We start from the raw sequence: 12,218 nt of genomic DNA, 5'->3' as shown, positions 1-12,218 counted from the left end.
CTGTCTGATTGATACTACTCAAATGACAATATCATTTGAAGAAGTGTAGTTAGAGAGATGGCAAATGTGACGGGTGTAAAAAGTTACCGGCAAAGGGAGTGTAACATTCCATACTAATTTCTGCCACGCGATAGATATTACATAGTACTGAATTGCTGTTAACTTGCCAGTTTGGTTTTCCAGAGGTTGAGTATCTGAAAGGAGAGGGAGAAGGGAATGTGGTTTTTGGTGCGTTAGAAACACTGACAGCCAACTGTTTTTATCCCTGTGCAGGACTCTCTGTAATAAATACGAGCTTTGGTATCAAAGACTCTGGAATGTTAACAAACCACAGTCATTCTTCCCAAATGTGTTACCTTGAAAAACAGCCCCCTGTGAAAAATAGCCCCCTCCACTCCCCACCCCCTGTGAACAGGCACCTTAAAGCAGTCCTCTGTCCTCAGCCCCGGAAAGGCTCTCAGGCTGTTCCTGGCTGCCGTGCATGTCTCTGAGCAAGATATCGCTCTTTACCGCTCTGGCTCAAGAAAGCCATCATTGCCTGTGGCCTCAAGGGTTAGGAAATTACAAAAACGGAGCAGTGGGGCAATTAAAATTGGTTTAGTAACTTTTAAATTCTCAACATGTTTTCTCATTGCCAAATCAGGACAAATCAGGTAAGCAACCCACTTGTGGTTGTGCTGAGACTAAGGGGCCCAGATACCATGCCCTTAAAGCAAGGAGGTCATACCAGCAGGGCCATTCCTGAGGTGCAGCCTGGAGACTAACGGGAGGAGTCATGGAGGAGTTAAATACAGCACAGCCTTCAGTGAACAAGAGGCATAGATACTGAAGGTGAAGTTGCAAATCGAAACTAGTCTTGTCAGAAGTCCTGGTTTGGGGGCACAGCTGGGAAATTAGTGCAGGAATGAAGAATCCATCATTTTCCCTCCTTTCTCTCCCTCTTCTCTTCCACTGATCTTTTTGGATCCCTGTCGAGACCAGCTTGACAAGCAGGGTTTCTGAAAGCGCAATACGGCAAGAGAATGAGAAACGAGACACAAGAATTCAGAGAAAAGCGAGGATCAGGGGACCAACATTCCAAGGTGAAGGTGCCGAAACTGAATCCAAGCCAGCTTTATTATACTTTCAGCCGTGAATGAAAGAATAGGCGGGGAGTTAAACTATAACTCATGTGGCCTTCAGGGCCAAAGAACAAAATGATCATTAACCATTGAGTAATTAGGAAACAGTGATCAATAACAAATCGGTAACTAAGACTAATATTCTTATCTACAGATTTTCCACCAGATACATAAAACATGTGACTCTGAGACGCCAGTTGAGAAACAGTCTGGGGTCGGTTTTCCGACCCCAGGATCATATCTTGTTTTCAAGATTATGAACTGTTCCCTCTGCATTTGTTCCAAGAGTCTCATGCCTTGTAACAACCAGTTTATCAATAATTATAAATTTCTTTTGCCGCCCTTGCCGGGGCCTGCTTTTCTTTTATTCTTCCTGTCTCCTACAGATCACCACACTGATCCAAGGTGCTGGGTTCCAGGGATAATATGGGAAACAATCGACACCCAGTTTTTATCCTTAGGGCCTTCCGGCTGGTGGGAAAGAGAGATAAACCCAAGTAGATGCACACAAATAAAATCATTCTAAATCGTTACAAAATGTTATGAGAAAAACAATAAAAATTCTGAGTTAGAGGATAAAATAATGGTAAATTACCTCTCATGGGGCAGGGGGGTGGGCATTATATCCTTTTGTGGAGACTGGCATACAAATAGAGACCTTCCCTGTTAAGGAGAAAGAAGGATTGCAAAGTTTTCAGGGGGGTGGGGAGAAGATTGGTGAAGTGTTGAAAGAAGGCAGTGTGGTTGGAGAAAGTATACAACTGGAATAACAAAATGGAACAAAACTCTGTTTGGGCACAGATGGTTCCTAGAGTTATCTTGGTGATCAATCATTTTGTAATGTATTTAAATGTTGAATCACTAGGGTGTTCATCTGAGATCAATAATATTGTATGTCAACTTTACTTCAATTTTTTAAAAAAGAAACAAAAAGAAAAGAAAACCCAGGCGTGGTGATAGGTTCCCTCTTGATCATTTACCTTCTATCATTATTGTATCTTTCAGGCCTCCTAGGCTTTCTCTGGGGGATCTTTTTAAGAAATTTAAATTACAAATGACAGAAAACCAACCGAGGAAAGGGGCTTACTGAACTGTGAATAAGTCAGGGTGCAGCTGATCCCATGGGTGGCTGGAACCTGGGAATAAGCGTCACTGAGGCTCACTTTCTTATTCCGGGATGTGGGTTTCCTTCATTTTCCTTATGCAGTCAGACTTCCAAAAATGACCTATGACAGGATTCCAACAGTGGCATGGTATGCATCTTCCCAAATTTTCCACCAGAGAGTAAGGGGATTTTTCCTCAGTTCCAGTTTGACTCATCTTTGGTGAAGGGTCTGCTTTCCTTGGCTTAGGTCACATTGCTGCCTAAGATGACAGTGTCTCTGGGAGGCAGGGTGGGAGAAAGGGCCCCCTACAAAATGAGATCTGTGTGTAAGAAAGGGTAATCTGGGTGTACAAGTGTGCAAGTACCTAAGTGTATTTCAAGAATATGTGAGTGTGTGTATGAGTGTGAGTGGGAGTGTTTGTATATGTATGGATGTGTGTTAGAGTATGTGTAGTGAGTCTGTGTGTGAATGTGTTTGTGTATGTGTGATTGTGTATATGCATGGGAATACATGTATGTATGAATTTGTCAAGTGTGTACATGTGAGTGTTATGGGTGGAAATGTGTCCCCCCAGATTCATACTTTGCAGTCCTAACCCCTCAGTACCTCAAAATGTGACCTTATTTGGAGATAAGGTCTTTACAGAGGTGATCAAGTTCAAATGAGGTCATCAGGGTAGACCCCCTTCCAGTATAACTGGTGTCCTTATCAAAACGGAAAATTTTGACACAGATAGCACTCATAGAAGGGAGACCTTGTGAAGAGACACAGAAATAAGATGGCTGTAGAACCACATGCTGGGGTCATAGGGCACTATTTCCAGAATTAGCCAAGTTCCATGGCAGCCATTGTCATGGGCCATCTTGTTTGTCATGAGCTATGCCATTCTGTTTGTCGAGAGCCATCCTATCCCTCACCAGGAAGCTCCCGTCTCCATATTCGGCAAGGTGGGCAACCAAAAGACCCCTAACCAGTGTCTAATGCCACCCCTTGCCATAGGAATTTTCTTTGTCCCGAGACTGTAAAAATTGGCCGCAAGCCCATGAGAGGGGTGGGCTCTCCGTGGTCTGTCAGGAAGTCAGCCTGCTGTTTTTGCTGTGCCCCTCACAACCTCAGTCCCTTCTTCTCAGTAAATTCTCTCTTCTAAAATGCTCTTTGTCTGGTAATTCTTTTCCAGCTCACGCTCGGTCGGCCCCAAAATGGCTACCTACAAACTACGTGAGAGAGCGTAGAGCAGCTCCTTCTCTCACAGCCCTCAGAAAGACAGCCCTGCGGTGCCTCGATTTCCAATTCTGTCTTCCAGAACGTGAGACAGTACCAGCTTATCTGTGGGTCTCTGTGACAGCAGCCCAGCCACCTAATACGGTGAGTGTGTGTGTGTGAGAGAGAGTGACTGAGGGCCTCTGAAGGTCAGTGTGTACACAGACTGGGGGGTGGCTTTAGTCACAGATCAGAAGGTATCCACAGTGCTTCTTCTTTGTTAATAATATTCAGTCCCACTCACATGACCAGGCCCATCACAAATCACTGCCTCCCCCCACCCCCCACTTTTGACATCTTTCTCAGCTTCTCAGTACTCTAGAAGCAGTTCATGCTGCCACCAGTTAATTGTGTGATGCACAGTAACCTGAGGCAAAGAACCTTCCTCATTAATTTTTGATTCCTGCTCTTTGTCATACAGCCTAGCATATAGTAGGTATTCAAATAATACTCACTTTGTTTACTTACTTAGCCTTCCATTTGAAATTTTTACCATAAAATAAAACAATTACAAGCAGTATACTAAGCAAGACTTTATAACCCAGTGTCTTACCACAAAGTGAACATTGTGTAACTACTGCATAGAGCAGAAAGACAGTATTACCAACATTCATAGGCCCCTCACTCTCTGCATGCCTTCTAGTATTTTATCTTCCATTTACCTCAAGAGTGGCCGTTCCTCTAATTTTTATGGTAATTCCTTTATTGGTTTTCTTTATAATTTAACTACCTAAGCTTGCATCCCTAAATACTATAGTTCACATGACCAATAATTAAAAAAGTGTTCGATCTTATCAGTAGTCAAGAAAATGCAAATAAAAAACATGACATCATAGCACTAAACACACAGCAGAGTGATGACAAGGATGTTAGAAATAGGGAATTGTAAACACTGTTAAGAATATATAAAGGCTTTGGAAATGTTTGTCATTTTCTCAAGGTGAACTTCTGCAGGTCCTGTTACTGTTTGTTCAGTCGCTCAGTCATGTCCGACTCTTTGCAACCCCATGAACTACAGCCCGCCAGGCTTCCCTGTCCATCATCAACTCCTGGAACTTGCTCAAACTCATGTCCATTGAGTCGGTGATGCCATCCAACCATCTCATCCTCTGTCTTTCCCTTCTCCTCCTTGCCTTCAATCTTTCCCAGCATCAGGCCCTATGACCCTTTAATTCTCAATAAAATTGTGTGTGCATGTGCATTGATGACATACACATGAATATTCATAAGCACCACAGTTGGTGATAATGATGTGATAGTAAAAATGCATTGTGCTTTTTGTTTGCCACAACCTGATTGCTAGTGAAGTTAAGCACCTTCTCATGGTTATTCATTGTTGATGGCGAGGGATTCTTGGATTGTTTTTTAAAAATTTTTATTGGAGTACAGTTGGTTTACACTGTTGTGTTAGTTTCTGGTGTACAGCAAAGTGAATTAGCTATCAGTTCAGTTCAGTTCAGTAGCTCAGTTGTGTCAGACTCTTTGCCACCCCATGAATCGCAGGACGCCAGGCCTCCCTGTCAGCTATATATATATATATATGTATATATATATATATATATACATATATATACACACACACACACACACACACACGTGTGTGTGTGTGCATGCTCAGTTGCTTCAGTTGTGTCTGACTCTTTGCCAGGCTCCTCTGTCTATGGGATTCTCCAGGCAAGAATACTGGAGTGTTTCCATGTGTTCCTCCAGGGGATTTTCCCAAGCCAGGGATCAAACCTGGGTCTCCTGTATTGAAGGCGAATTCCTTACCACTGAGCCACTGGGCAGGCCCACATATACATACATCCATTTTTTTTTTAAGATTTTTTTCCCATATAGGCCATTACAGAGTATTAGGTAGAGTTCCATGTGCTGTACAGCAGTTTCTTATTATTTATCTGTTTTATATATAGTAGTATGTATACGTCAATCCCAATCTTGCAATTTATCCCTCCCCCCCTTATCCTCTGATAACCATAAGTTTGTTTTCTACATATATGAGTCTACTTCTGTTTTGTAATTTGTACCCTTTTTTTAGATTCTCCATATTGCTATCATATATTATTTATCTTTGTCTGACTTCACTCAGTATGACAATTTCTGGGTCCATCCATGTTGCTGCAAAGGTCATTATTTTGTTCTTTTTTTATGACTGAACAATATTCCATTATATTTATGTATGATATCTTGTCTATCCATTCCTCTGTTGATGGCCATTTAGGTTGCTTTCATATGCTGGCTATTGTAAATAGTGCTGCAATGAACACTGGGGTAGACATATCATTTTCAATTATGGTTTTCTCCTGGTATAAGCCCAAGAGTGAGATTGCTGGGACACTTTAAAACTCTTAGAGGAAAACATAGGCAGAACACTCTGATGTAAATTGCAGCAAGATCTTTTTTTGATATACCTCCTAGAGTAATGAAAATAAAAACAAAAATGAACAAATGAGATCTAATTAAACTTAAAAGCTGTTGCACAGCAAAGGAAACCATAAACAAAACAGACACCCCTCAGAATGGGAGAAAATATTTGCAAACGAAGCAACCAACAAGGGATTAATCTCCAAAATATACAAACAGCTCATGCAGCTCAATGTCAAAAAAACAAACAATCCCATACAAAAAATGGATGGAAGGTCTAAACAGACATTTCTCCAAAGAAGACACACAGATGGCCAAAAAGTACATGAAGAGATGCTCAACATTGAGAATTATTAGAGAAATGCAAATCAAAACTACTGTGAGGTATCACTTCACATGGGTCATAATGGCCATCCTAAAAAATCTACAAACAATAAATGGTGGAAGGGTGTGGGAAAAAGGAAACCTTCTTACACTGTTGTTGAGAATATAAAGTGATACAGCCACTATGGAGGGTAGTATGGAAGTTCCTTAAAGAACTAAAAATAGAACTACCATATAACCCAGCAATTTTTGATTGTTTTGAAGTACATCTGCAGAGATTCCTGTTGCACAGCCAAGTGGAGATGTCATGTAAGGAGTTGGATGTACATGTATGAAGTTTATGGGAGAAGAGGACAGAGATATAAATTTGAGACATTCAACACATAGTATTGAAAGCAACGGAAGGATTAAGACATGAGCACTGAGAGAGAAGTGGTCAAGGACTGAGTCTTGGGTGGCAGGAAGAATCCAGGAAATGAGATTGAAAGTAACAGTGAGGTAGGAAGAAAACCAGAAATGTGATAGATATTTCAAGTCCAAGAAAAAAAAGTGTTCCAGGAAAGAAGGAGAGATAAGATATTAAATGATGCTGATGCTAGAAAAACAAATTAGAGGATAACTAAGAAAAGACTTATCTTTGGCAATTCAGAAGGTGTTTTGATACCTTGAAAGAAGCAGTTTTAGTGACATGGAGGGGATTTAACTTGAATGTCTGAATAGAAGGAGTTCAAGAAAGATTGAGGAGTGAGAAATTGAATACAGACAGCATGGACACTTAAATAGTTTTCTTGTGAATTGGAGCCAAAAAATGGAGAGGAGAGTTAATAGTAAGGGAAGGAAGATGTGGGGTCAGTGGAAGGTTTTTTTTTTCCCCTCAAAAGGAGACTATTACAGTCTGTTTGCTGATGTGTTATCTGGTAGCAAACCCCCAATGCTTATTAGAGAGAATGGAGATTGATGCTGTGCCAAAGTCCTCAAGCAGGTAAGAGGGGCTGGGTCCACTGCGTAAGGGGAAGGGGTGGCCTCAGAAAGGACACACAGCTCAGTCACCCATGATAAGAGGACATCCAGAATGTGGGCACAGCCACAGATAGGATGCCAGACTTGGTTGCAGGGTGAGAAAGTTCTCTTTTGCCTGTTCCTTTTTAATTTATGAAATAAGAAATGATCTTATCATTTGAGAGAGGAATATACAGGAAATGTTGGATTTCTGAGCAAAGAAGATGTAAGATACACTTGTCTTAGAGGGCAGGAGGATGAACTGCCAGGACAATAGGTTGAAATTCCTGGTTACTATTAAGGACATGGTTGAATTTTGTGGTCATGATTTTAAAATGGGATTAGTCAGAAGGACTGAGTGTTTTTCTCTAGCATTTAGTGTTGGTTCAGGTGTAGTCACAGAGTACAGGTGCATGCTAAGTAACTTCAGTTGTGTCTGACTCTTTACGACCCTATAGGCTATAGCCCACCAGTCTCCTCTGTCCATAGGATTCCCTAAGCAAGAATACTGGAGTGGGTTGCATGTGAAGTTGTAGTTTCATCAGCTAAGTACATGGTAGGAGAGATGAGCAGGAGGGTTGAGAGTGTATATGAGGAAGTGACTTTATTTATTTTTATCACTTTTTATTTTATATTGGAGTATAGCTAATTAATAATGTTGTGATAGTTTCAGGTGGACAATAAAGGGACTCAGCCATACATATACATGTATCCATTCTCCCCCAAACTCCCTTCCCATCCAAGCTGCCACATAACATTGAACAGAGTTCCAGTAGGTCCTTACTGCTTATCCACTTTAAATATAGCAGTGTGTACATGTCAATCTGAAGCTCATGAGGAAGTGCTTTTAGAAGTGGAATTTAGGCTGGGAAAGTGGGGATGTGAGAGTTTGATGGACAGGCAGTACCAGAGTGGTAAGACCAAAGGATTTGGATATCCTGGGGGGGGGGGGCAAAGCTCTGTTGGAGTTGAAGTCAAAGAGAAGTTGAAAATATCATAGGTTATAATTAGAGAGAGAGAGATACTTGAAACTGAAAATTTGAAAGAGTGAAATTACTGGTGATGAAAAGAAAAAGGATTTGATTATGAAAGTAAGTGGCTGAGGTGGGATTCAGGGTAATGTCAATGGCAGATGAAAAGATCAAGGATCATATCTATGTAGCCATGAATCCACCAAAAATTATTGCAGAAATAGAAATGGAGAGGAAGACAGTGAACAAGAGAGACATCCTTTCATTTAATGAGAGTGGTGGAGAGGGAGGAAGAGTAGATCATTGCATGGAGAAGTATGGGTGTTGTAGCATAAGTTTGCAGGGCAGAATCAGAGTACTCGTCTAGAAGTGGCAGTGAGAAATGAAGAGAATGACCCCCGCCTTCTGGACAAATGGTATGAGAGAACAAATGTCCACCACTTGGGAGGACTGCAGCAGAAGCAGTGCCCTGAAGATCTACTTGAAATTTCAGTTGGATTGAGAAATTAGCATATTCAGAGAATAAAAGCTGTTTTTACTCCTGACAGACCATGAGTTCCAAAGGATCCAGGGCAAGGGTTTGGAGGATGGAGAAGGGAAAGGAGATTGGGTAGATTGGGGATCAGTTCAGTTCAGTCGCTCAGTTGTGTCCGACTCTTTGCTACCCCATGGACTGCAGCACGCCAGGCTTCCCTGTACATTACCAATTGCTGGAGCTTGCTCAAATTCATGTCCCTTGAATCGGTGATGCCATCCAACCATCTCATCCTCTGCTGTCCCCTTTTCTTCCTGCCTTCAATCTTTCCCAGCATCAGGGGCTTTTCCAATGAGCCAGTTCTTTGCATTGGGTGGCCAAAGAATTGGAGCTTCAGCTTCAGCATCAGTCTTTCCAATAAATATTCAGGACCGATTTCCTTTAAGATAGACTTGTTGTATCTTCTGACAGTCCATGGGACTCTCAAGAGTCTTTTCCAACACCACAGTTAAAAAGCACCAATTCTTCTGTGCTCAGCTTTCTTTATAGTCCAACTCTCACATCCGTACATGACTACTGGAAAAACCATAGCCTTGACTAGATGGACTTTTGTTGGCAAAGTAATGTCTCTGCTTTTTAATATGCTGTCTAGGTTTTTCATAGCTTTTCTTCAAAGGAGCAAGTGTCTTTTAATTTCATGGTTGCAGTCACCATCTTCAGTGATTTTGGAGCCCCAAAAAATAGTCTGTCATTGTTTCCATTGTTTCCCTATCTATTTGCCATGAAGTGATGGGACTGGATGCCATGATCTTAGTTTTTTGAATGTTGAGTTTTAAGACGGCTTTTTTACTCTCTTCTTTCACTTTCATCAAGACGCTCTTTCGTTCCTCTTCACTTTCTGCCATAAGAGTGGTGTCATCTGCATATCTGAGGTTATTGGTATTTCTCCCAGTTGAGCTATCTCAAATCCTAAAAGATTTTGCTGTTAAAGTGTGGCACTCAATATGCCAGCAAATTTGGAAAACTCAACTGTGGCCACAGAACTGGAAAAGGTCAGTTTTCATTTCAATCCCAAAGAAAGGCAGTGCCAAAGAAAGTAAGTATCCTACCGCACAATTATACTCATTTCACATGCTAGCAAAGTAATGTTAAAAATTCTCCAAGCAATGTTTTAGCAGTACATAAACTGAGAGCTTCCAGATGTCCAGATGTTCAAGTTGGATTTAGAAAAGGCAGAGGAACCAGAGATTACATTACAACATCTGCTGGATCATAGAAAAAACAAGAGAGTTCCAGAAAAACATCTACTTCTGCTTTATTGACTATGCCAAAGCCTTTGACTGTGCGGATCACAACAAACTGTGAAAAATTCTTAAAGAGATGAGAATACCAGACCACCTTAACTCCTCCTGAGAACTCTGTATTCAGGTCAAGAAGCAACAGTTAGAACAGTCTGTAGTTTGAACTAGTCAAGAAGCAACAGTTTGAACCAGTCCATAGTTTGGAACAACAGACTAGTTCCAAATTGGGAAAAGAGTACATCAAGGCTATACATTGTCACCCTGCTTATTTAACTTACATGCTGAGTACATCAGGTGAAATGCTGGGCTGGATGAGACACAAGCTGGAATCAAGACTGCTGGGAGAAATATCAATAACCTCAGATATGCAGATTGGGGATAGAGAAAACTATATGAGGTTGAGTAGACGACAGGGATGAAAAACATTGAAATCGGTCCTAAGTCTTCTAAGGAAGGGATGGATAGTTAATTTTAAGCAGAGTCTCCTTGAACTGATGTCTGTCAGTGAGCAGTGGTCTGAGAGGAGATGTTGAGTGAATGTGAGCATGAATATCACAGCAGGAGCATGAGTGTCACACCAGGACTCACTTCGGTTCTGCTGTTAGTGGGTCTAGACCAGAGGAGGGGAATTTTTACCAGGGGCCCTTCAGTTCTGCTAGTGAGATGTCAAGGTCACCGGAGGGGCCAGTCTTGGCAGTAATGAAGCAATCTCTTAAAGACACAGTTATGGAGAAATAAGATCATTTAGCTAAAGAAGGCTCTGGGTCAACATGCTTAACTGATTTTTGTTTGCTGAACTTAGAAGAAAATACTAAGACAAGATGGGAAAAAATTGTTTAAATCATAAGCAGATGAAAATGCTTGGATACTTAAAGAATATTCTCATCCTTGATGTTTTTAGCAGCTTATATTTAACCAGCTCTAATTCTTCTTAAGCACCATTTTGTTCAGTCTTTTGAAACTGAAGATTAGTCTTTCAATGAGAAATCTGCATTTCATTGTAAAGATGGAGCACAATGCCTTCGGCTCACTATTCTGTGGAAGAGCAAGCTTATTTTGGTAATATATCTTTAGCATATTGTAAAAACAGTGATTGTAGCAAATTTATTTCAGGCAAGACAGCCTGAGACATGCACATGTATGGCTCAAGGGGCATGAAAGATATATCCTTTATTTCCTATACTTCAGGTAATGAAAAATTCAGAGGTGACGTCAGTTATCTTTGATTTCAAATTGGGTGTCTGTGATAAAAGAACCAGCGAGGGGGAAAAAAAAGTAATTTCAGAATGAGAGATTATTGTAATTAGAGTCAGCAGCAGATCTCTGTACTATGAAGATGTTTCTTTACTTTCTACTTCCTTTGGGAAAATACAAAATCTTAAGAATTTTCCCACTAGGTTAGACCAGTTGTTCATTTCTGCCTTGGCTTCTAAATATTGTACCTCAGTAAAAATTGTATGGAAAATGCTTCAGGTTCTCCCCATGGCCTTAGCCTCATTCCCAGTTTTCGGGCAAGAGGTATCTATAATTAACACCCACCATCAGCGAGCCACCCAGCCCTGGTCATTTGATCACCATTATGGATTTTGAATCTATTCTGCTTTGTGCATTTCTGCTACCATTGTTCTGATTCAGACCTTCAGCACATTTCAGCTGCATAATTACTGTAATTCGTGAAAAGGTGAATATGATGATGTCAGTGTGAGTCAGTTATGTGAAAGCTTTTTTGAGGAGATGGGGTTTGAATTGGATATTAAAGGATAGTTAGAATTTTGAAGGATATTCTAGGTGGCAAGGATGTTTTGTGTGAAGGAATCATGATGAGAAAGCACAGGGCCCTTTTGGATGGTACTGAGCTGGGCATTTGACCAGAATTCTCCATTAAGGCTTCCCTGGTGGCTCAGATGGTAAAGTATCTGCCTGCAATGCAGGATACTTCGATTTGATCCCTGGGTCAGGAAGATCCTCTGGGTCAGAAAGGGAATGGCTACCCACTCCAGTATTCTTGCCTCTGAGAATTCCATGGACAGAGAAGCCTGGAGGGCTACAGTCCATGGGGTCATAAAGAGTCAGACATGACTGATCACCTAACACTTTCTTCCTTTGCACTTTCTTAGCTCCATTAAGGAAGATGAAATGGGCAAGTTGGGTTAGGGCCTGATTTAGCAGCATCTGATCAACCAGTGGAGGATATGAAGCTGTATTTGGAATTGAGAACTATTTCCTTCGTTTTTGGTTAAAAAGAGCTAATTTTCAGTTCCCTGGTGTCTTAGATCACCTTGAGGAAGAAATCAGGC

At 41.1% G+C, this 12,218-nt stretch overlaps 1 long non-coding RNA gene across 1 annotated transcript in view; it reads left to right on the top strand.

Moving 5' to 3' along the window:
- LOC145504894 (uncharacterized) overlaps positions 1–12,218 on the top strand; it is a 387,770-nt gene that overhangs the window by 101,970 nt on the left and 273,582 nt on the right. Inside the window, exon 5 of the long non-coding RNA XR_014052568.1 lies at positions 3,405–3,592. This is a non-coding gene — a long non-coding RNA (uncharacterized LOC145504894). The remainder of the gene's footprint in view (positions 1–3,404; positions 3,593–12,218) is intronic.

The sequence above is a fragment of the Giraffa tippelskirchi genome, chromosome 5 (genome assembly GCF_054371585.1).
Source record: "Giraffa tippelskirchi isolate mGirTip1 chromosome 5, T2T-mGirTip1v1.2.pri, whole genome shotgun sequence".
NCBI classification, from domain to species: domain Eukaryota; kingdom Metazoa; phylum Chordata; class Mammalia; order Artiodactyla; family Giraffidae; genus Giraffa; species Giraffa tippelskirchi.
This window is presented reverse-complemented; position numbering and strand designations above follow the sequence as displayed.